The 25,703-nt window shown below is 29.6% G+C and overlaps 1 protein-coding gene across 2 annotated transcripts in view; it reads right to left on the reverse strand.

Moving 5' to 3' along the window:
- LOC107449253 (LIM/homeobox protein Lhx9) overlaps window positions 1-2,680 on the reverse strand; it is a 68,720-nt gene extending 66,040 nt beyond the window's left edge. The window contains exon 1 of one of the 2 annotated variants that reach the window (XR_015429861.1): window positions 2,431-2,661. The gene's annotated coding sequence lies outside the window, so the exon portion shown is untranslated. Of the gene's footprint in view, window positions 1-2,430 lie in introns of both variants that reach the window. The other variant, XM_016064738.4, reaches the window with a different exon arrangement.
- Between the last annotated feature and the right edge of the window lie 23,023 nt (window positions 2,681-25,703).

Here is a 25,703-nt window from a genome sequence, read left to right on the forward strand (position 1 = left end):
TACTTCTTTTACATATTTTCTATTCACTGTGCAGATAATTTTTTCACGTTATTGATATTTAACTAGACAAAAAAATTTTATTTGTTAAAGATGGTTTCGTTCATTAAAAATCCCTTTCAATAGTGACAGACAAAATATGATATATATTAAGAATTAATTATACCCTTCTTCTGCTCTAAGCCGATTTGATTATTTTCGTCACTCGAAGCATATCAATCTTTACGTGGAAAAGAATCTTACGCATTGTGAACATGCAAAGATATGGAGAGCTAGCTTACGTATTGTGAAGTAAGCTATTACTTACTATAAGCCTTACTTACATGCCTTATTACTGTAAAAGTGAAGAGTTACTGAAGTATTGTGAAGGTGAAGGTTTTATTGACAGAGAGTAATCTTATTTTATATTATATAACCGTCGTTGAACACCCGACCCAATTTTTGGGTTCACGACTGCTAATGTTCAACTCCGTAGCCTTGTAATTTTGAACCAATCTAGAAGACAAGGAAACTCCTGGATCAGTGCCCCCAGAGGTATTGATTTGTTATGGGAACGTAGAGAACTTTGCGACTCGACAGATTTAACGTGCATCAGCCACCATTTACTACAAGGGTAGTCTTCGGCCGGCAGGTATCGAACCCAAGAACTCTTGGACATGGGCCCAGCACCCTACTGCGGCTATCCCAGCCTTAGAATAATCTTAGGTCATTAAAAATAAAAAATAAAAAAAAGAAGGAAAAAAGAAACTAGCCAGTCTAAATAACTTTTAATCTAATAATCGGGTTTTCACGCACTAGGACACAAACTAAATTGTTCGCAAAGGAGGGGAGGAGAAACCTCAAATATACTAATTAATTTTTGCAGACGATATTATGTGTTTCTCAGACACAAAAAAGTATTTTCTCTAAATAAATTCACCCTTTTTTGTCAGCACCCCTTTTTTGTCAAAATATTAATAATATGCAATATCTCGTAGTATGAAAGGCATAGTTTGGAAAAAATTCGTAGTTCTGATAGATTCTTGTTTAGAATTCGCAAGAACTGCAGCGGGCATTGTAGATTTTTTTAATCTTTAGTACATAAATTTTGGACAATTTTTCTGTTCTTTAACTTTTTGATTTCTATCAGCTTTTATGAAATAATGTTTTTTTTTCTTTTTTAATTATTGATAAAGGATTTATTTTAGACGTAAGCAGAAGATACGTCTTTTAAAGCGTCAACTTTCTTTTCTTCTAAATTATTGTGTATTTATGAATGAATATACGTAGAAAAACAGTGCAAACAAAAAAAAAATTATATATTAAAATAAATCGATTTTATGAATGGAATTATTTTCCAATTTTTCATTAAATGAGAAGAGCGTAATAAGTAGTACGGTGTAAATTTATAAAATAAGTAAATAAATAAATAAAAATAAATAAAAAATTGACTGAACTTATTTTAAAATTCAATAGCAAAGAAAAAAATTTCCAAAATAAATTTTTTTTCCATTTTCATTTTTTCATTAAAAAAAACGTATTACCTATTCTTTCACGATTTTATGGGCTTTTATTTTTTCTTTTCATAAATCAACAAATTATTTCAAATATTTTTCAAGCTGCAAACTAAGGAACTAAATGCCTAAAATAATATGCGCACCTCCATATTTTTGTTCTAGACAAACCTCTTTACAAAAAATAAATTTGAAAAAATTATTTAACGCATAAATAAATTTAATATAATTGAAAATTATTTAAAAATTTATATGTACTTTTTTAAATATTAGAAGCACCTCATTGATAAAGAAATATTATTATACAAATATAATTATTATTATCTTATTATTTTGTTTTTTACACTCAAGAATATTTATTCTAAAATCTAAAAGGGAAAAAAAAGGATTCGAATTTCTTAAAATGTACTACATTGTCTATAAAATGAGAAATGTCTAAAATATTGTAACAATTTCAGTTGCTTGTTATAATCTAAAACTATGTAAAACATTCTTTCTTGTTTATTTCTTTAAAAAGCTAAAAGACGCAAACGATTTTTGTTTAAGAACAATTCTTTTATTTAATGACGGAATTTGCGTGAACTCAATAAAAAAGAAGCAAATGTTTCTGCGCGTTTTATTGGAAACAAACATGTGTACGTAAATATTACTCAATGTTTCGGACTGCAAAATAAGATAAATTACCAATACCATCTAATTTTAAATATAAAATTCAGAATAAGTAGTAAATTATTATAGTTTGAAATCTTTGGAACAAAAGTTTTTATATGTTTCAACATCGTCTGCAATGCAATTATCACAATTATTTATAGTTTTCAATGCTATAATGAGAATGGTATTAATTGTTTGCGACATAATTGATAGATAAGAACTTAAGAGTAGTATAAAATACATTTATTTAAAGCATGCCAAAAATATAAAATTATTATTTATAACTTACCTCTCAGTTATACTTAGAATCCATTCCGATAAAGAAAAAAGTCGTTTGCAACAAACAGTCAATAAAATTAACTATAAAAAAATAATTATGTAATCACTGTAAAAATTGTTTCTTGCCACCTGATGACTATAGATTATGAACAGAGGGACATTCCACATACTATCTAGTCCTCACTCTTCCATTTGAAGTGTTTGCTGCAACTGGACGATTCTATGGTCCCCGCGCTGGATCACGTGGATACCGGAGGGACGCTAATCAGTAGGGGGGCGGAGATTCTTGCGACAGTAAGGGGCGTGGCCCTGCGACGGAGGGGGAGGAAGACAGAATCGACGTTTTCTACATCTTGCGCTTCTTTTTCTTGGATGACGTTCTCATATTTTTTTTTTTTTTTTTTTTTTTCTTTTCTTCTACATAAATTTTTGAGATTTTCTTTTGTTCAGTTTTCTGATCAGAAGGGTTGTCTCTTTTCCTCCGCGCGATAAAAGAAAGAGGAAGCCTTGGAGCATAAATTAAATTTGAAATGCGTTTCCTTCTTTTCAAGAAATTCTCCGAACTACGGAATTCTACAGAAAATCGTATGCATTTTGTTGCTAAATTTAAGTTTATCGCTGGAGAGAAATTGGAAACTTTGAAAATATCTTCACGAATCATTACATTTCGCTAATCGTGTGATTTTCAGTAATCGTTACAGTATTTGTACATTGATTTACTCTAGCCAAAACTTTCTTAAGTATTTTGTATTTTAAAAGCTTTTAAGAAAATTCCCAAGATAGTTCTCTCACTATTTACCAATTTTAATTTTTTACTCGGCATGTCCTAACATTGTTACAATGTTATTGTGTTGAACCGACAGCAGTTCGAAGCTCACCCAACTCCAGATCGATGGGTACCATCTAGACTGGGAAGTAAAGGCGGCCAGTACACAATGCTGATAACATTGCCATTTGGCTTTGGTCTCGAAATTGATGAGACTTGAACTCTCCGACAAACTGATTGTTGCAGTACTGCTTTTTTTTTAAATTTTTTTATTTATGATTTAAGAAAATTTAATTTAAAAAATTAAAATCTAAAGATTAAGCATTTTTACTGTAAAAAATCGGCTAATTAAACAACTGAAGGAAATAATAATTTAAAAATACGAGATTTTATTTAATGCCATTTTAACGTAACTATTCAACAGATTATTTTCAAATTTTGGATTTCCTTAATTGCATATTAACATAACGAAAAGCAATTATACTGCTGAGAATTTTTGAAATGCGTTTTTATGAAAATAGACTCAGTTCAAAATAAGTGTTCACGAAAATGGACGAAAACTCATAATAACTTGAAAAACTTTAAATTCCTAGAACGTAAATTTATCACCCCGTTTATCAAAATTTTTTTATAATAGCACCCATGGCAACCTTTAAAAGCAACTGTTGATTTTTTAAGTATTTAAAAAATAATTTTATAAAAGGTATCAAGTGATTTATGCAAAATTGGTGATATCACGTAACGAATTTACTTGGATTTATTATACTGCAAAAAAATTCTGGATAGGTATGAAGTTCCGGCACTTTGGATGCATCATCCATAAAATCTATTTTCACTGTAAAGAATTGAATAGTAATTTTAACTGTAATATTTATTTAATTAGTGCGATTCAGACATTTTACGGTAATTTTTACTGTAAGAATAAAGGCACATTGGATTTCTTTTTTTTCCTAAACATGTTCCGGTAATAATAAATTTTACGATAAAAAGTACCGACACTTTCAGTACCGATACTTTTTACCGTAATTTGTTCCGTAATTTTTCCTAGTCTAGTTTATTCTTTAAGAATGAACAATACTAATGAAACGGAATCAAAAGATACGTCTATTTTTTTTTAAAAAGCTGAGGCCGCTTTTTAAAATACGCATTTTGAGGTGCGTTCATTCATGGTTTTACATCATTTTAAAGAATGTAATTTTAAACAACAAACTACAAAAATTGATAGAAATCAATCGAATAGTTCCTGAGAAATGGATTTTTTTTTTAAAAAAAGTCTCATATTTAAAATGAAAAAAATTAGAATTATTTCGACTATTATTAAATAAAATAGCAAAAAATGATAAGTAATTTTTAAAAATTGTTATCGTTATATGAATGAATTTTATAATTGGGATATAATATGGATTTTATAATATAATATGAAAAAAACACAACTACTTCCACTTCGAAAATTTTACTGGGAATAACATTAACCTTTTAGTTTAATTAATAAACTGAGTTTTAAATATGTTTACTAAATTCATAAACTTAGATAAAACAACAAAATAAATTATTTCAAAAAGAATTAGACTAATACAATTGCAACCTTGCGAGTAGCGACTTGTAACAACACATTTCGTTTAATGTTTATTTGTTGCTAGAAATCAGGTTCGCAGAAAATGCTGTTTACTAGTTAAATTTAGTAGGAATAACACGACCTGTGACGTAGGTTATAGTATACCCAATTGTGAGCAAAAAAATTTCAATTGGGTATAATATAGCCTACGTCACAGGTTGTGTTGTTCCTACTAAATTTAACCCATGAACGGCATTTTCTGCGAGCCTAACTTCAAGCCACAAATAAACAAACGAAGTGTTCGATCGTTTAAATAGCTGCTCGACAGATTTTATTGCATTATAAAGAAAAGTTATTGAAACTAAATACAACTAAATAAACAACAACAACTAAAACAAATAACAACAACTACTAATAACAATAACTAAATAAACAACAACTAAATTCCATTCGTTTAGCATTGCGTCATATGTTGTTCCTACTAAATCGAAGTAGTTGTGTTTTTTTCATATTATACCCAATTCACTTAAAAATGTCTCGAGATTTAAAATTTTTATTCTTTTTTCTTGACCAAACTATTAATACCATGTTTCGCAGATTGTGGCTAAAAATAATTCGTGACAAATTAATCATTGGATCAAAATGTAATCAGGTTTTTCTTTCTTTTCTTTCTTTCTTTCTTTTTTTTTTTTTCACTGTACTCTATCATATTTGTTTTTTTTTATTACTATTTTAACACTAAATATGTGTAGTTCCCTACAGCGACAAGTTCGCTACAACAACAATTCTACCTGGTATTGTGGATTTGCCTGTATAACTGAGATTTACCGTAAATAACGCGTCGCCACTCGAAACTTAATCATTCTTAGTTGTTTATCATATCGTTATGTCTGCCACACTACGATTGAAACACTGATCTTCCTATAGCTGTCCTTTTCAGAACACATATCTTCCAAACCTAGTAAGATGTTTGCTATGTGGAGTTTTAAGAAGCGTGGGAACTGCATGGAACACGCTTTCCATGGTTCAGTCCCCGTGGAAAGCATGGGGACTGAACTGAGATGAGTTATTTTATCAGTTATACCTTATCACATTATCGGGTGAACATTTCAAAATTGTCGTAAAAAAGATAGCTTTTTCTCGGCCGTCGTGTTGGCACTAGATATTCGAAAATCATTTTTCGAAGAACGATGGTAGGAGAAAAAGATCAAATTACCAAGCAAGATTATCTTATGCAAGTGGTTCTTAAAAGCAAGGCAATTCCTAGACTGAGAGAAACTGTGTTTGGAAGAAAAAGAAATAGTTTTACCATACCTCGTTTATACCAAAGTGAAAAGTATGATTAGTCATTCCTTGTTATTGGTGCTTATTATAAATTAACTTACTTTTAATAAAACTGCATTGCAGTAATTGATTTGTTTAATTTTCATTTCTCTATGTGATATAAAAACACAATGGTCTCATACAATTTTTCATTGTTATCGGTGCATTTTTATTGGCCCCGAAAATCACATGGTAAAACCCAGTTTTTTCGGATTAATTTTTTATATGTTTTTGGTTGTCATCAGCATAAAATTAATAAAAGTCGTAAAGATACTGTTTTTCTATTATAAATATTATATGGTACCTTTCAGTTAAACGGGAGCAAGAAAATAACTATTTCTATTTTATTTATTTATTTTTTTGTTTATTTTTTCTATTATTTATTTTTATCTGTTTAGAAATATAAATAAAATAGAAAAAATACGAAATAAAAAATTTAAAAGTTGGCACTTTTTGGCGACTTTTCATCTGCGCTTAGCTAACCGAAAAGTACCAAATATTTTTGTACCCCTAATTTAACGATAAAGACACACTTAATATTAATTTTTCTTATTTTACTCAACAATTATTATGTTTTTGATTTTGATTGTTTTCGAAATTAGAGTTGTAATATTAAAAGAGTTGCTTCTTTATTATAACGTATGTTATTATAAACTATGTTATGTATATGTACCTTAACCTTATTCAACATTTTGAGATAAATTCATATAAAACGGTGTCTAAACTTATGAGCAGCATTATAATTTAATTTTTTATTGCAAATGGCATCAATATACTATAATAAATTATAATTAAGGAGATTCGTTAAATGATTAAGAACAAAACAATAAGCTTCATGCACAATATGATGTACAAATTGTGTTTAATATGTTTTATGGGACCGGGATAGCCTGGTTGGCAGGGCGCTGGACTCAATTTCGTGAGAACGGGAGTTCGAATGTAGCTGGCCGAAGATTCCCCGTCCAGTGAACGGTGACCGATGCACGTTAAATCTGTCGGGTTACAAAGTCCTCCATGTTCCCATAACAAATTATACCTCTGGGGGTACTGGATCGGAGATTGATCGTTCTCTGGTTCAGGTAAAACTTACGATCTGTGAATGGATTAATGGATTTATGAATGGGTCCGCTCTATGAGCGCGTGTGACGTATAGGCTTGGCGGAAGTTGAATTCTTGGCCACAGATGGCACCACTGGAAAACAAGAACAATCGCACCCCTTTTGTCTTAATACCCTATGACAACAACAACAATATTGTTTGCAACAAAAAACATTACATTACAGCTGTAAACTCACGGAATTTGTTATAATAATATTCATTTAATTTTTTAATGTTCTTTTAAAAGAAATAATTACGAAGGAAAATTATAAATATTTACAAATGCATATGTCTTAATAGAATTCTAAATTAAATGTTTGAACATAGGATGGTGAGGCACAAGTTTAAGCAAATATAATTCTTTTTAGTACATATATTTTTAGTGAATAACCTCAAATTTTGTAGAAAATACGGTTTTATGCTGAAAAAATAAAACGACAATTATTGGGAAGCAATCAGTGGGGCTGATGAGCAGCATCGAACAGGAGGCCTATCCCATTAGAATTAAAAAAATCTTAATTTTGACTTGCCAAACGTTATTAAATTGTGTATGCCTTTTTCTGGAAAAAAAATTTAAAAAAATAATATCCTATATATTAGAATCAAGCTGACTCAGAATATAAAGCATTCGCCTCCCAAAGAGAGGAACAAAGTTTGAATCCCAGCGGTGGTTGCTTAAAACGAATTCTACTCCCTACTCGCTCCGGCCAGAGTTTTAACGAAAAACACCCTCAGTGGTAAACAGAACATGGGTTAGATTCCCCTTGCTATCGGACTAACCGTTGGAAGTTTTCGTGATTTTCCTCCCCAAATGCGGGTTAGTTCCATCAAAAAAAAACCTCTGTAAAGACTAGTTTATCTCAATGTTTAATAGATTAGTTCCATTGTGTTCTGAGTTAGGCTCGAATTTACAAGGCCACGGAGCTGAATATTGATAGCCGTAAACTCAGCATTGAATCAGCAGTTCAACACCGGTTTTAAAATAAAATAGCTCATATAGCTATGGCGTTATAAATTGCGTAGAATTACTTCTTCGAAACAAATTGCTATGTTGTTAATAAAAACTTGTTGGCCAAATATTATTTCTCACAAATTATGACATTTTAGTATCGATTATAATTTTTGAATATTTAATTTAATCAAAAGTTTTGATTTGTAAAAAACACGAACAACTATCTCATTTTGAAAATGCAATTTAAAGTACAATGAATCATATTTGAGAAAAGTCATTCGAATAGATTCTGAGTTCACAATCAAATTTCAAAAAACATCGTATTTTCGAATTTTTAAAAGAACTATCCTATTAATTTTTTAGATTGCCATGCCATTAGCAAAAAATAAATATATGTGCCTTACAATTCAAAACTTTTTCGACCACTATTAATTAAATAATAAATAATTGTAAAAACTACTTCGTCGAGTTAAATTATCTAATGAAAAAACGAGTTTTACAATTGCGTGCAATAACTTCTTGATTAGCTTAAAATTTTCTTGCTATTTTACTCTGGTGTGAAAAGTGCCTAAATTAAAAAAGGGTAGTAGGACAACTTGAACTAAAACTAAAAGTATTAGGGGGACTGGAAAGCAATGTCGTTTCGGAGCATTAAATATTCGTTAGTCTTAAAAAGCAATTCATTTTTTTTATCCATTTCAATTATTTTTGATCTGGCATTGAAAGGTTGTTGCTAACGAGAGTGAATACATTATTCATTAAAAAATAAAATTTTGATGACAAATATCAAATAAAATGACATTACTTTACGGTCCCCCTAATATATATTTTCCATGGTCAGCTGTAGTTTGTCTCCTTCTTTTAAACACATTTACATTATTTCATAAAGAAATAAACATATTTTTATTATTATTATATTATGGAAGATAGAAACACTAATAATTAATGAAATATTTTTGACAAAAAGGCGTGTTTTTAAAACGAAGATTTAACGGGTAATGGGAAATCGAAAATTTTAATGGTCTTCCTGATAAAACTATTGGAGCTATTTATAGGAAAGCGGCTATATATACTTACCATACTGTAAGGATCAAGAACTCAAATCCCTAAATGAAAATTTTTTTATCGGAAGGTATGCTTGTTAATTCAGAGAAAGTACGAATTTTTGCCAGATTTCGTTAACTGAAATGTCGTCTATACAAACTATTCTGCTATATTTTGCCCTTTGGAGCCATTAAGATTCTATCTCGCAAGGAGAAAAAAATCTGGTAAAATTAACGTCCTGAATAGTAATGATATTTCTAATGGAGAAAGAAAAAAATATAATTTTGGCCATTAAAACAAAAAAAAATACGGCATACAAACCAATCATTTGGTAATTCTTCCGTTCATGTGGTAACTGTTTACCGGAAATTTCAACAATGAAATTCTTATTAACACATATTTAGTATAGAATCCAAAACTGAAAAGTAACCGAATAATGGTTTTTATGCCATGTTCTAAGGTATCAAGGTAAAATTACTAAATTTTACCACACTTACCACATCTTATCACATATTATAAAACCATATTTTATTGTAAATTTTACCAAAAACATTACCCAATCCCATCGGTAAAAATTACCGAGCTTCTTAGTGTTCCCCCAGTGCCAGAAATTTACCATGTTCTGGTAGTTTGGATTTTACTTTTTTTTTCTTAGTGTAGAACATAATAATCATTACATCAAAAGTTATTATTGATCTACTGAGTATTGATGATTGTAAACAAATTATTTATGAACATTATATTTTTCTCAAATTTCAAATATAAATGCATCCCACAGCGTTAGGAACTAAAACTGTTTGTTAAGCATTTTCGAAATTTCGGGTTACACCAAAGTAGCGTTCAAATTTGCTACCTTAATACAGTTACAAATTTTTGTCTCACCAGCAGAGGGCGTTGTATTCACTCGCAATAATTTGTACCACTTGTGAGGTAGACAACGGATCGGAATGGAAAGCTAATTGGAAAACCTATCAAATATAGTACTATCATATTATTTTACTATTATTAAATTTCTTTGTTATAAAATTTCGGGTTAACCTAATTGATTGGGTTTTATATAGCTTTACGGTTTCCCTCCAATGCTATATAAGCTTAACAGCTCATGCATGAAAATTTCTCTAACCGTGCCACTATGCAAAATCTCTCTATTATGGATCAACATAGAACCAGTTTTTCTTAAAATAATCATCATTATAATGAATCAAGATACAAAAAATAGTTTGAAAATATTTTTTAAAAAAAGTGATTTGAAAATTTATTTGATTTGGATCCGTGTGTCCAGATTTAATGCAATCGTATATAATTCAAATATAATTAGATATTTTTTAAAAGTTAATTAATATATAAGAGTTAACTTGAAGTTTACGGAAAAGAACTTTTCATCTTTCATGTTTTTGTATTTTTATATCTCCTATAACAACATTATTATGTATCCAATAACACTAGTCTTTCATGAACTTTATCTGGTGATTAGTTAAAAATATTAATAAAAATAATTAAGTGTTATATTTCAATACTATGAAATATCTTCACTAGTTTAAAAAGTTTTTTTTTTAAATTCGAATATTGTATTACGATTTGTTATAAGATACAATGCGATGAATTTACTTCATTCAAATTATTTTTAAATTTCCCGAAGAGTTTTAATTAATTAGTTAAAAATTATAAATTAAAATCATGAGGGAAGAACGGTTTATGCTCATGAAAGATGAAACTGAGAAAAATACGAATTTTAAATAGAATGACTCTCAAGGAGGACTGATTTCGCCCGTTATCGTTTTATAAAAATGCAGTTATATTCCAAATGCAACAGAGGGTGCTCGAACCATCATTTTGGTGAAAAATGAACAAAACCCATAAAAATTCTGTTATGGTTGAAGATTTACCTTTGCTTATAAATAGATTTTTTTTTCTAAAAAAAGAAGCATCCAATTAAATTTTAAATTACAATAAGCTAAGATTTTTTTTCCATTTTGGTGATTCAAAACAGTGTCAAAAGCATTCGATTTAAATATAAATTGAAAATGTTACATTTATAGTTATTATCTCAAATTAGTACTAGTGTGTAATTATTAAATGTAATATTGAATCGTTTTTCTGTAAAAATTTCATGGCATTATATTAGTTCCAAAGTTCTCGAACTAAAGCAGTGTTTCGGAAGAGGGGTGCTGTTTTTCATCTACCTCATCCTGACTCCACTAAACGTAAACACAGAGTGAGGGTGCCGTCGGCAGCTATTTGGATGAAGACTGTCAGCAGTTTAGAGCTTTTTGAGGGTCACAAAACCATGTATTTACGTCTGATAGATGAAGCTTTAGTTGAAGCGTCACTCAAAAGTGACTATTTCTCGAAAGACAACTAAGTATCTTGCGAAAATGATTTAATGACAAGATTAATTGAAATTTTTCTTTTTTCTTCTTTGAAAAAAGAAGAAAAGAAAAGTGTGTTGGATACATTGAATGCTATTTAATGTGATTAGAATTTTAAGTTTATGATTTTTTTTTTTCTTTGAAGCGGCCTTTTTCATTCTGTCGTGTAAGCGAAAAAAAGAGCACCGGAAGAAAAATCCAGAAAAAACACCGGAAAAAGGCACTGGAAATGGCACAGGAAATAAAGCACTACGTTAGTAAGGAAATTTAATTAATTAATAAAGAAATTTAATTAGTTAATAAAGAAATTTAATTAATTTAGAAATTTAATTAATTAATAAAAAAATTTAATTAATAAAGAAATTTAATTAATGGAGAATTTAACAACCTATTTTATTCGAGTCACCGAATCAGAATTTAAGGCAATTAAATATTTATTCAAATCATTATAGATTTTTTTTATATAAAAATTAATTAATTTGCGAGATTAATTATTTACGGAAAGTATCTTTTAAAAATTCATACAATTTAAAAAATTGTTTAAAGCAACTCTAAAATTGTTCTGAATTTCAATGTTGTTGCCGTCGGCCATTAAGACAGAAAGAGTGCCATCTATGGCAGAGAATTCGACTTCTACCACACCCATACGTCACACCCGTTTATAGGGCAGGCCCATTCACGCATCCATTCATTCGTCCACAGATCTTAAATCAAACCAATTCAGTACCCCCTGAGGCATCGATTTGTTATAGGTACATGGAGGACTTTGTGACCCAACACATTTTAATGTGCACCACTCACCATTTACTACACGGGGAATCTTCGGCTGGTTGAATTCGAACTCCCTTTCTCACAAATATGAGTGCAACGCCCTGCCAATTAGGCTATCCCAGCCTTTCTGAATTTCGATAATTACGCTTATTTTACTTTGATTTAAAAAACACTTACACATTATACTTATGGTATTGCCGCTTATAAATACTGTGGTTATGACAGCACAATATACCAAGGTGCAAGTGCTGAGGTAATAGATTTTCTACCACCCCTCGAATCTGATAAGTAATCTAATTTCATCAACCTTCACATTCATGGTACCTATAATACAGTAGCGTAGTTATAATGTAGGTTCAATTGAGGTTATCTCTTTTTGATGTAAATGTTGCCGTATAATAAGTATATAATTCAATTATTTCATAAAATAACTAGATAAGTCAGTTAAAGTATGTAACAGAATAAAAATTTCATACTTTACCTAGTTACTCTATGAAATAACTAATGATAGACTATTCAAGTGAAAAATAAACGATTTCGAAATTGTTTTATAAATTAATCGGTCATAAATAGCTAATTTCTTTCCTAAAATACATTTTATCCCTATTGCGGTAGATTAATTGATAAATAATAAGGAAAAGCAGATGATATAATTTATTATTGCTCTTATTAATAACTACGGCTGATAGCAACGGAATGAAGCGTGCGCATCAACACACGAAAGTCACAGCAAAGCAGCTATAAGCTGTTTAAAACTGAATAAAAGCAGCTAGATCCGGTTCAAAGAGCTTTCAAGTGCCGTATTTCATACTATAACTATCACGTAATCCTTATTCTATAGAATACCAACTTAAATCGTAGAGTTCAATAATTTTATATAATTTTACTGTCTAGCTATTTAATGGAATACTTTTTTGTTCTATGAAATAACGGATTTCACACTTTAAACTGTAATGTAGAATTTCGAAGGGGATTTTGTCCCTTAAAAACTATGCCGCTGACCTAATACATAGTTTTTATTTTTTTTTCATTTTTTCCATGTCCTAATTGATAGTTTTTATTTCATTCGCTTCTGTTAACAGTTTTCACTAAGTTCATAGCAATACTAAAGAGTGAAGCATCTACATAAAAAACACGTGGTTTTAGTTTATTATACTGTTTAAAATATGAATGCTGTGACGTCATTCCCATATGTTGTGAAATTATAAGTGTTGATTTTATTTATGATTACATAGCATAGGAAACCTAAGATAAATAATCTATAAGAATGTGCGATAAAGCTAATTTCTGATAGATTAGAGTTGTAAGCTAGCATATCATTATTATAAAATATTTTTCGAATCCTACGAAAAAAAAAAATTTTTTTTGGATGTGGTGCAAGAATCAGTGGTAGGAGGAAATTTTAAAGAAGACAGATCTTCCGAGTCTTCGAACGAATGTACGTACACCAAATTTGGTGCGGATCGATTCAGAATTGTGGAACTTCATACGGTACATGTGCACATCCATATAGGCCGAGACAACCTGGTTGGTAGGACGCTGAGCTCGTGAGAACGTAAGTTCGAATTCCACCGGTCGAAGAATAAATGGTGACTGATGCACCTTAATGGTGACTGGTGCATCGAATCCCACAGGTCGTATATTGAATGGTGACTGGTGCACCCTAAATCTGTTGGGGTAACTGAGTCCTCTGGGTTCCCATAACAAACCAAAACCTTTTGGGGTACTGAATTGGAGATTGGGCAAAACTACGATCTGTGGTTATGAAAGAATTGGATATGATTGGGAAGTCATGCTACTTTTTACCATTTGTTAAAAGGAGGGTATGTAATAGTTTGATATTGTGCAGAATTTTTTTTTAAATGTTCATGTTTACGTTTATACGTACTTTTAAACTACTTTTGCTTCACTGGTAGTACTACAATTTTCATGATTTATTGTACAGTTATGTTTCAAACAGTTGAAAAATTTATCCCCCGATATCATTTGAATTTATATTTAATTGCTAATTGAAGTAATCTAAGCTAAAAATATTTAAAACATATAAATATTTTCTATTTTACTTTGAGACTATATTTCAAAGTCTCTGTCGTCGTGTGAAATTAAGAATTTTTGCGAATAATGTGCTATACTTTCATAACTGCAGTGAGTTTATAACAGTTCTTTATGGCTGTTTGGTCAAGTTCTACCTATGCTAATTCTGAAAATGGCGCATAATGCCAATACGTGGAACAGCCACAGTTTCTTGGAAGGGAAAAGCGTTTGTCACCAAATTTTTTAATATTTAAAAAATTACTCCAACTCTCATAAAAATTTTGAATTTTTTTGCTAGTTTTTATACTAATTATTCAGGGGAAATGATCTTACCAAATTGGCTATTTTTAAATAAAAACCTTCTTTTTTTTCATGATGACCATCTGATTGACACTCGTGGTTCATGTATCAGTATTAGGGTAGATTTATAGGCCACTGTTTCAGGGACACCATTTGCTAACCACACAATGCTAACCACACAATGCACAGAAATACCTTGCAGTCTACATTTTGCTTCTAAAAAAATGAAAATGCTCTTCTGAACAATTTAGAAGTTCGGCTTATCATTATATTATCTTAAGTCAGTCATTGTATATGTTTAGAACACCTTGCCAAAACAGAAATATAAAATATGTCCGCAATGTATGTCACAAATTCATACTTAAGTGCGAATAATTGCGTTTCTGATTCTTAGTCAAAAGTCAGTTATAAGTTAAAAATTATATTTAAGTCAAAAGTCAGTTCTAGGTTAAAAATCATATCTAAGTCAAAAGTCAATAGTGGATCATAAATCAGTTACAAAGGTTTTTAATGACATGTAAATTAATTAAGGCCGCCGTTTCGTATTTTTATGAGAAAAGTCTACATTTTTACATCTTCTACAAGTCTTAATTTATTAAAACAGTTGTATTTCATGAATCAATCAAAAGGCGATTCGTTTTACGAAAAGAAAATACAAAACTATAAGTTTTAGTAGTCATTATTAAGATGTTAAAAATTTGGTGCCACTAACTCGACAAGTTTGAAAAATAGATTTAAAATTGAATGGTGTGTTTGTCTGAGTAAATAATGGCGTTCCAAGACCATGGAATGTCTCACGTGGAAATCAATGGATAAGCTCAAGTGTTAGTTCAAGAAAAATTCGAAATTCTAGTACAAAAATCAAATATAAGTCAATAGTTAGTTCGAAATCAAGAATGAATTCTTAGTCAAAAATCAGTTCTAAGCTAAAAAGCATTTTTATGTCAAAAATCAGTATTGAGTCATACATCAGTTCTAACGGTTTTCAATATCATATAAACTAACTAAAGCCGCTGTTACTTATTATTATGAAGAAAGTGCACGTTTTCACATCTTCCATAAGTCTTATTTTAATAAAACGACTGTATTTTATAAAACAACCAAAAAGCTATTCGTTTTAAGATAAGAAAATATAAAAGACAAGCTTTCGTAGCCAGTATTTTCCGTTATTTAAAATTCGGTGCCACCAAGACGACAAGTCAAAAAAAATAAATGTAAAATGGAACGATATGATTGTCTGACTAAATAATAGCTTAAAATTTTTTCAGTTTTCTTTGTTTAAAAATAATAAAAATTCAACAGTTAATTTCGAGTCAACTAATACTATCGCTGATTTTTCTCTGACATATTCCGTTTATCAAGTTCTATTCCCCTCTCATATTTTTTAAGTTAAATAACAGAGGAAGCAAACGATTATTTTCTCGACTCCACATTCTTGAATTCAACTCTGTGATCCGTTTTTTCCTTCCAGCCGTTCGTTGTCAAAAGGTAAACAAAACAGACCACCGCACAGTCGCCAAATGTTTGGAACAGCCCACAAAAATGGTTGATCATATTTATTAACAAACGCTAGCGTAAAATGAAAAAATTTATGCAAAAGATTGATGACAATAATCCACGGTGCTCAAAAATAGGGGCGTAAAGAATGAAAAAAAAATGGCGCAACAGTGAAAACGAAATATGGGAGTGCGTAACCATGCGTAAAACAACTACCAACTTTAACGGAAGGGGTAATCATGTACTACAGTTAATATTGTTTTCTAAAAAAGGAGTATAATGTGAGGGACTTTCAATGATGTGAGCCGATCTTTCAACTAGGTGGTTAGAGGGCAGATAATATGCCAAATTCATATGTACGCGCATTTTTAGCTTGTAATGACAGTAATAATGCATGTAATTATAGATATAGGAGCAAAATTAAAGCAAATATATCTTAGAGAGTCTAGACTGTTTAATGTTATTTACTTCATACGTAAGTTTTTGATTCGAGTTTATTCGTTTGAAGTAATTTTCCTATTTGTTCCAAATTTTAACGAAAAAAAGGGGTTTTTTTTTTTTTTTTTTTTTTTTAAATTTCTACTATTTTATTCGCTATTCTATTCATTTAAATTTACGACTCTCTTTTTTATATTTAAGATGGTCTATTTAAACACAGCAAGATGTTTATACCTGCTGTAATAAAACGTATAATTTTTACAAAAAAATTTTTAAATATTGAAATGCTCTTAAGAGTTTTTTCTAGCAATAAGTGTACTCCTTTCATCAATTCAAAAGGAATTTTTTTCTTAAACTTTATGTAAAAACTACCTTTTAATATTTGTTTAATATTATGCAAAGGTTTTTGACAAAAAAAAAACACCGAAAATTCATAGTTTTTTGATAATTTTTATGTGACAATTTTACACGACAATTTTTTAATCATAATTTCTTAATTTTAGTTTTTAATTGATAATGTTTACTTTATTTTATTTATTTATAGATACTTTTTTATTTTATTTTATCTGTTTATTTATTTATTACTAGCCGCCAAAGGCGCCCAGCTGTCCGCCCAGCTAAAGGTTTTCACAAATAAAATTTTTTAAAACATAGCCGGAAATCTGAAGATTAGTGGACAATTAAAGTGTTCCTGTCCAGCAATTTTGTCTTCATATCCAGTTCTGCTGCAGATGTGTTATAGCTCTTGAAGATGTTTGAAATTATATAGCTACAACGCTTAAGAAAAAAAAAACTAAAATGCTAAATACATGAAAAGAACACGAAAACGAATAAATTTTTTATGGTATCAATTTCTATTTCTATATAATTTTTTATGGTATCAAATTCTATTTCTATATCTGTTACGTCAAGCACTCAGGTATTATAATTTGATCTAGTTGTGTTTGTATAATTTTGATTTAGTTGCGCTTTCTACGTCATTTTGTTAACATCGTTTGGTTTGTTATTTAACATCGTTTGATTTGTTTTTTCTAAGTTAACTTTCAAAAAATTGGCTGGCATCAGCATTTTTATTCTTTAAGTTGTTTATTTTTTCTTTTGGAATTCGTTCCTTTTTAGCGAAATGTTTTTCAACCTAATCGAATTCTTTGCCGACTGTTCTCTGTATATATAAAGAAAATAAAGTAAATATTTTTAAAGTGTTGTGAAAAGAATTTTTAGTTGTACAAAGTACTACAATATCGCTATAAAAATTATCGTCTTCGCTTAAGAAAAAAAAAATAGAGCGTGGAAAGAAGAAGAAAAACTTATTATAACAATTATGAACAGCGACAAATATATCAAAGCGAAGCGTTCTATTTACGTATCGAATATGTTGCCACATTTTTAATACAGAAGTTAAACTTTTCTCCACTTTAAATGTAAACTAATGCGAACTTTACAATTAAATTATTAATTCCTTCGTATATTATTGGTTTAAGTTGTCGAAAATTAATATTTCAATTGTGAGGTTCGCATTAGCATACATTTATAAGAGTGGGGAAAAGTATATGCATTTTTTAATAGTTTTTTGAATATGGCTCTTTGAAGACGAAAAAGCAGACGAAAAGCATAGGCTTACAAAATGACTGATAACTAAATAACTAATCAAAATTTTTGAAAAAGAAAAAAAATACTTCTTCATTATGTCAAAACACAATTATGGGCCGAGTTTCGTGCCTTGGCGAGGCTTCTGGGGCGATATATTGTGATTACAGACAGACAGACACACACACAGCCGCTTTTATTATTATGTATAGATGTATAGATGTATAGATGTATAGATTATTATTATTAATTTTTTTTTTTTTTTTTTTTGTATTAAGATTTGGCAAAAGTGGTCTTTTTTAAAACTAGAAAGACGGAAACTTAGTATTTACTTCTATTGCCCAAAAGCAGTCAAAATGACAGGATTGTAAAAGAATAAATAATGTGTAAAGAAATTTGTTCAAAATTAACTTTTAATATTTTTTACATTAATTACAGTTATATAACAAGTTATTAGCAAATATTAACAATAAAAAATTATATGTTGAACAAAATTCTAAGAAATTGTGTCATTGTTTTTCATCATTGTTGTCAGCGTTGTTTTTCTAATTGAAATTAAAAGCAGTCAAAATGACTTCCTTCGACAAACTAGTGTTAAAGGCATTTTTAAGTGCTTTTTTCTAAGGGAATTGTCTAAATAACATAAGGATTGCGCGAGCATATGAGTTAATCTCACAAAAATACACATTTTCGAGTCTATAGAGTACTTAATGCTTATTTTATGACATGTGTATGTTTTTTCTGATTTGCAAAATGCCTTTTAGAATGCATTTGAATGAAATAATGAAAAAAATTACTAATTTTCAACTCTTATTTATTCTATTAATCTTTACATATATCATTCCCTTGTTCTTTTTTTTTTAATAAAATAAAGTTATATCGAAAAAGGGAATCATAATAAGTTGCTTCTTTGTATGGATACATTTTTATATGATTGATTTCAATGAGTTAAGCCTAATTATATATTTTTTAATTTTAATACATTTATAATTAATTCACCATTGTAGAAAATAAGCGAGTGATGGTAAAGTGAGAAGTTAGAAAATGATTCTATAAAAAAAAATAATAAGAAGAAAAAAGCATTATCTATTCAGAAGATGAATGTCTATTTCTTAAAGCATAATTTTCCTTGTTTAATATAATTATAAATTACAATATCCGAAATTACAATTTATTTAAAACTCTTTTGTAACATAAAATTACAGTTTTCTTGAGAATAATCCATTTACAAAAATACATGAAAATTTGAACAGTAGTTCCAAAGCCTTTTCTGTTAAAAATAAATAAGTTAAAAAGAGACATTATAAGAAGTGGGTAGAAATGCAAAAACTTGGCATAATTAGTTTTTGAAAAAAGAATACAATTTTTCTAATTTTTGCAAAATAATAATTAAATATTTCAAAATTGTTAAAATCTGGTTAGATTTATTAAAAATAAAAAATAGTGCGTGGAGTCCCTCCGAGCGGAAGAAGTTAAACTTCGCAACCTGCGACGTTAATTGTAGAAGAATCAGCAGTCGTAGAAGGATCACTTGTTCTATTCAACGACTCTTTTTCCTGCTCCGCTCGCTTCCGTGCTCTGTAATCACGGTAATATTGTGCATTTTTCCCTCGTGGACTTCTTGAACCAGTGAAAGTGCTTGTGGTTGCCTCATCGTCTCGCCCTGGAAAATGTATTTGTATTAATAATGTATGTGAATGCGTCATAATGTAATTTCAGAAGAGAAAACCTAACAATCAATTGATATTCACAAGAGACGTACCTTGACATAACCTTAAATCCGTCACATTGCCCGTGGAATAGTTCTCCCTCATTTTTTACAATTGTTATCCACTAAATTTGAAAATAAAAAATACTATTCGCGATCGCAACGCTCGAGTACGCCGTCTAGCGGGAGCCTGTAAATATCGGACATTAATTTATCACGTTTTCATTTAGTTCCATCAAAGTCATTGACTGAATCAGACGCCATTTTTTAGCAGCAAATAAGAAACAAAATTTCCCTAAGGAAAAGGCCGAAGAACTTGAAAAAAATCTCCAGAATATTAGTAAATCTTTCAGGAACAAAACACGCCAAACATTTGAAGAAAAATTCCTCAATAATTTTTAATTTCTATTATCAACAAACTTGCAACTGATGACTTCCGATTTCGGATACTGTTACAGATGTGTGTATTAAGGTAAAATGCATTTCTTCTGTCTTCAATTCATTACGAATTAAAGTGAAGTCAACATTGCTTTCGTCATTCCAGTGAATAAATATGAATTCAGAACATACAGAATTGTAATAGTTATAGCATATTCTTCTTCGTTATAGAATAGTAGACTGTATCCATATAATTCGGAAAACAACAATAAAAAATTATCCAAGTTACTTGAAATAGTGCCATTTGTGCTGATTCTTAATTAATTTCAATCGTTTTCTTGGTAAGTATTTTTTAGTTTTGAAAGAATAAGTTCAACTAGAATTCAGCTATTCTGTTTTTAGCTGCATATTCAAATTCATATCAATTATAAAATTTTGCTGTGTAGTATGTTATCTAAAAGTAATGAAGGGATAAACTATGTATCTATTATTTGAGAATAAAATTTTCAAACAAGGAACTTATCATTTTGGAATTCTCCGGGAATTATAAATCAGGTAAGTGCAATGATTTTTACAATAAAAAATTTGCTTGTAAATATTTTTTTTTTTTCATTTTATGATGGTTCTCTACAGAATGGTTTTTTACGTCTGATTAAGAACTATAAGAATAATAAAAAAAGAAACAATATGAAAGTTTTTATTTCAATGTAAAGAATTCTTAAAATCGTTTTTTCATCCTAAGAATTCTTTATTTTCCGTTTTTTAGTTTATAATTTTTTGATAAAAATTGTTCTGAAAATACTTTTTTTGAAAAATTAAATGGTATAACATTATGTGTTTATGTATACTTCTTGTATATTCCAATGTTTGAAGTAATATGATTCAGAAAAGTATGGAATAAAAATTCGGTACTTACGTATTAACGCCACCGCCGCTACAGATTTGGCGGTTTTTAAGTGCCGCCAATCTACACTTAAAATTTTTGCGACAATTCAAAAAATAAAACACTTTATTTAAAATCAAAATAGTCAATCGGATTTCGGTGGAAAATGAGCCGATATAGAGTGTAGCATAGATTCAAAACAATCATATCGCCATATGAACTCTGATAAATAAGATTCCAAATGAAATAACATTTCCAAAACGTACGTTTACCAAGATAAAGTTTTATGTTGTGGGAATTAGTACATTTTCGTTTTTTCGGTAAAATATTTCCCTCCTGAAAAAATAAAATTGCATCTTGTTTTGTTTTTGGCAAATCCCAAAGACGAATTTTCGTAGCACTAAAAATGGCGACAAAAAAGAATTGTTTTTTTTTTTTGTTTTTGTTTCGTCAGCATTCTTTATTTTACGTTTCTTAGTTTCTAAATAATGATTTTTATTGAAACTTGAAATTTTTTGATAAAAATTGTTGTCAAAAAACTTTATTTACAAAATTAAATTTCATAAAATTATGAGGCTTATGTATACTTTTTGTTCATTTTAATTTTTGAAGTAATATGTTTCTTAAAACTATAGAATGTAAAGTTTAAATGGGCCTTTCACGTTATATCATTAAATTTAGTATAACTATTTCTCGGGCATTAGGTTTTAACTCTTATAAGAATATACACATTTTTTTCTGTTAATGTACAAATATTTTTCCGATGTGTTTTGGATATTCCTTCTCTAATAAAAAGAGATACCATTTTGTTTTCGTTTGCATAAGAAAGAATATCAAGCATTTTTCTTATTTAAATTTAATTAGCCACAATAAAGAAGGAACGTTGCAATGCTACGTGCTACATTAACGACGTCTCTAGAGTAACTGAATGACTATTCATATAGAAATCGCAGGTATTAGTCTCATACAACAACACCCCCTATAGTTCGTTGCGATCGCGAATCTTATTAAATTATATGTGTATCAAATCAAACTAAAAAAATATTTATAGAAAAACAATACTTTTATGACTTTTATTATTTTTATGCTAGTGAGAACCAAAACAATGAGGGAAATGAATGAGGGAAAACTGGATCCTACCACGTGATTTCCCGGCCAATAAAAATGTAGCGTTAAACGTTTAACGCAACCTTGTTGGAAGTCGCATAAGAAGTATAACTTCAAAAATGTGTTATTTCTATTAAATCTTAGTTTATATATTTTTAATTCTGATATTTCGACCTTTTACACTTTTTGCAAGCTTCACTTCATTTAACTACTAGTTTGTTATAAACCCTATGTATATTTTCCTTCGTTACAATTTAACTCATACTTTATTTCAATTATTCTTATAAATGTTTTATGAATGATTGCTTGCTTCACTAAATTTTTATTCAATAATCGTTATTTGCCACTTTATCCTTTTTTTTTAAATCAAATTAATTTAATGCATTTTTGCTTCACTAAGACAGTTCAATGTTACGAAAATGTTTCAGTCAAATGTTAAAACCCTTTTGAAAATCACGAACAAAACTCTCCTATTGTCCTATCTCCTATTCAAGGCTTTCGATTATACTTCCATGCTTTTCGATTTACGCTTTCAAGACTTTCATAGATTTCGATTTATTATTTCAATGCTTTCGTTCTGTACTTTCAAGGACTTTAATTCATACTTTCACGGCTTTTGATTTGTACCGTCATGGATTTCGATTTATATTTTTAAGGCTTTCGATTAATACTTTTATGTCTTTCGATTTATACCTTCAAGGATTTTGACTTATACTTCCAAGTATTTCGATTTTTGCTTTCAATGATTTGATTTATACATTCAAGGATTTCGTTTGATACTTCCTAGGTTTTTGATTTATACTTTCAAGGATTTCGATTTATACCTTTCACGGCTTTCGATTTATAGTTTCAAGAATTTTGATCTGTACATTTAAGGCTTTTGATTCGTATTTTCAAGACTTTCAATTTACTTTAAAAACTTTTGATTTGTACGACTAAAGCTCAAGAATCGTAGAATAAAAATTTTTCATTTGTCTGTTCAAAATCTTTGTTATGTGCTTATGTACTTTCAAAGCGTTTTACTCGTTTCGTACTTATCCGAGGGTACAAAATATAGGTTCCCATTTGTATAATCAACGAATCAACATTCGCTATTTCTACTATCAAAACTCGCAGTTTGTGCTAATAATGCCATCCACAAGATATATTTTCATATATTATGGATATATATAGTTCACATTGTTCGTTTATGCAATTCCTTGACCAACTTGATAAAATGGTATGCTAAAAAAGAACGATCACTTATTTAAGGAATTTTTTTTTCTCAATCGAATGTACTGAATTATGAATTCAATCGAATGTACAATTATGAGTTTTTATTCGGAAAGATTTTTAAAAAAAACATCCATTCAGAAAGATAACTTGAAAATCAACTTCGATGCATATTAGCGATAAAAACTTAACTTTCTCAGGAAAGAATCAGCTAAAAAAAAAGCATATATGCATATAAATGTCCGCTTTTCATGTAACAAACACGACATATTTATGTGTCTTTTCCTTCAAAACGTCCTTTTATGCTACTTGACAATAGCTTTTGCTTCAATAACCAGTTACATATATTAAGCAGATAAAATTCTAAGCAGACGAAAATAAGTAATTCGTCTACAGCCTTCCAACGACCTTGCACGCCGAATCAGCATTTAAATGATAGCCACTGCCATCCAAGTCACCATTCGAGATATTTTTTCGGAACAAACGAGGAAACAGCGATCCTTCATAACGCTGGACATATCGCAGAAGACGTGGAATGTCGCTTACATGTCGCTGCAGCAAACCGAAACTTGTCGTTGACTCTTGCTGACAAGTTCGAATGGCGAACCTGGCAGTTTTTTGCTTCATTGAGTACCTCGAATAGACATCGGCGAGGTTTTATGTCCTCAAATGCCGTGTTTCAAACATTGTCACCCTCCGGGGGTAACAAACATCCATGGAACAAAAAAAAAGAAGAAGAATAGAACAAAAAGAAAACTGTTATAGAGATGAGTTGATAGCGGTATGGGTAGATAAAATATATATCTTGTCTCCCACTGTATTTCAGTTTTCGTACTGTCACAACACTGTCGTATATCTTCGGAATTGTTTGATCCTTGGGCGATGATTCCGTCTTCTCACGAACCCCGGTTACAGTTGATAGGTTAGGAAAGAGGTCAAGACGACCTTTTAATCAAATCGATATTTCATGTTTGTTATTACCCATTTGGCACGAGGGTGTGCCTTCCATGTAATCCCTGCCTCTGATCACTTTTAAGAGGTAGTTTCAGATTCTTCTTTATAATAAAAAATATGTAATATTATGTAATAAAACTGGCTCTGTTTTTTTTTTAGTTATGGAAGGATATTTCGGTTGAAGAAAAGAATGCTTTTATAAATCACTAGAGGACTCCGTTTGTCGATTCTCTAGACTTAGACAAAACGAATCACTGAAGAGATTATTTCTTTTACATAGATGATTTTATTCATTGCTTCTTTATTTTCGTTATGGAAATATAATGATTCGAAAAATTAGTAGAAATCAAGAATGCTTTTATAAATCACTAGAGGACTCCGTTTGTCGATTCTCTAGATTTAGACAAAACGAATCACTGAAGAGATTATTTCTTTTACATAGATGATTTTATTCATTGCTTCTTTATTTTCGTTATGGAAATATAATGATTCGAAAAATTAGTAGAAATCAAGAATGCTTTTATAAATCACTAGAGGACTCCGTTTGTCGATTCTCTAGATTTAGACAAAACGAATCACTGAAGAGATTATTTCTTTTACATAGATGATTTTATTCATTGCTTCTTTATTTTCGTTATGGAAATATAATGATTCGAAAAATTAGTAGAAATCAAGAATGCTTTTATAAATCACTAGAGGACTCCGTTTCTCGATTCTTTAGATTTAGACAAAACGAATCACTGAAGAGATTCGAATAAAAATTTCTTTTACATAGATGATTTTATTCATTGCTTCTTTCTTTTCGTTATGTAAAAACAATGATTCGAAAAATGGGTAAAAAACAAAAATGTTTTTATATATCACTAAAAGAATCCACTCGTCGAATCCCTTGACTTGGACTAACCTCTATTTACTAAAGTGATACAATTAAAACAAAGTTCAAGTTAATGATTTGAATCATAGTTTCTTTTTTCCGTTATAGAAGAATGGTTTGAAGGTTGAAGCAGTTGAAAAAAAGAATGCTTTTATAAAAATGTGGATTTTAAATAATGATATTCAAATCATGACTTCTTTCTTTTGCCCTGGAAGAATAGTTCGAAGAATAAGTAAAGAGACAAGAATACTTTTATAAATCATTAGAGGACTTTGTTTTTCAATAGTCTGGATTTAGATTAACCTAAACACTAAAGAGACTCGATTAAATATTCCATCTATGTAACCTGCCAAGTTGACCACCCTTGTTAGTTGGACACCTGCATAAGTTGACCTCAATAATATATAGCAACAAGATGTAGGAAACGAAAAAG

Source organism: Parasteatoda tepidariorum, chromosome 10, assembly GCF_982258835.1.
Source record: "Parasteatoda tepidariorum strain Cologne lab strain chromosome 10, Ptep-v5.0, whole genome shotgun sequence".
NCBI lineage: Eukaryota > Metazoa > Arthropoda > Arachnida > Araneae > Theridiidae > Parasteatoda > Parasteatoda tepidariorum.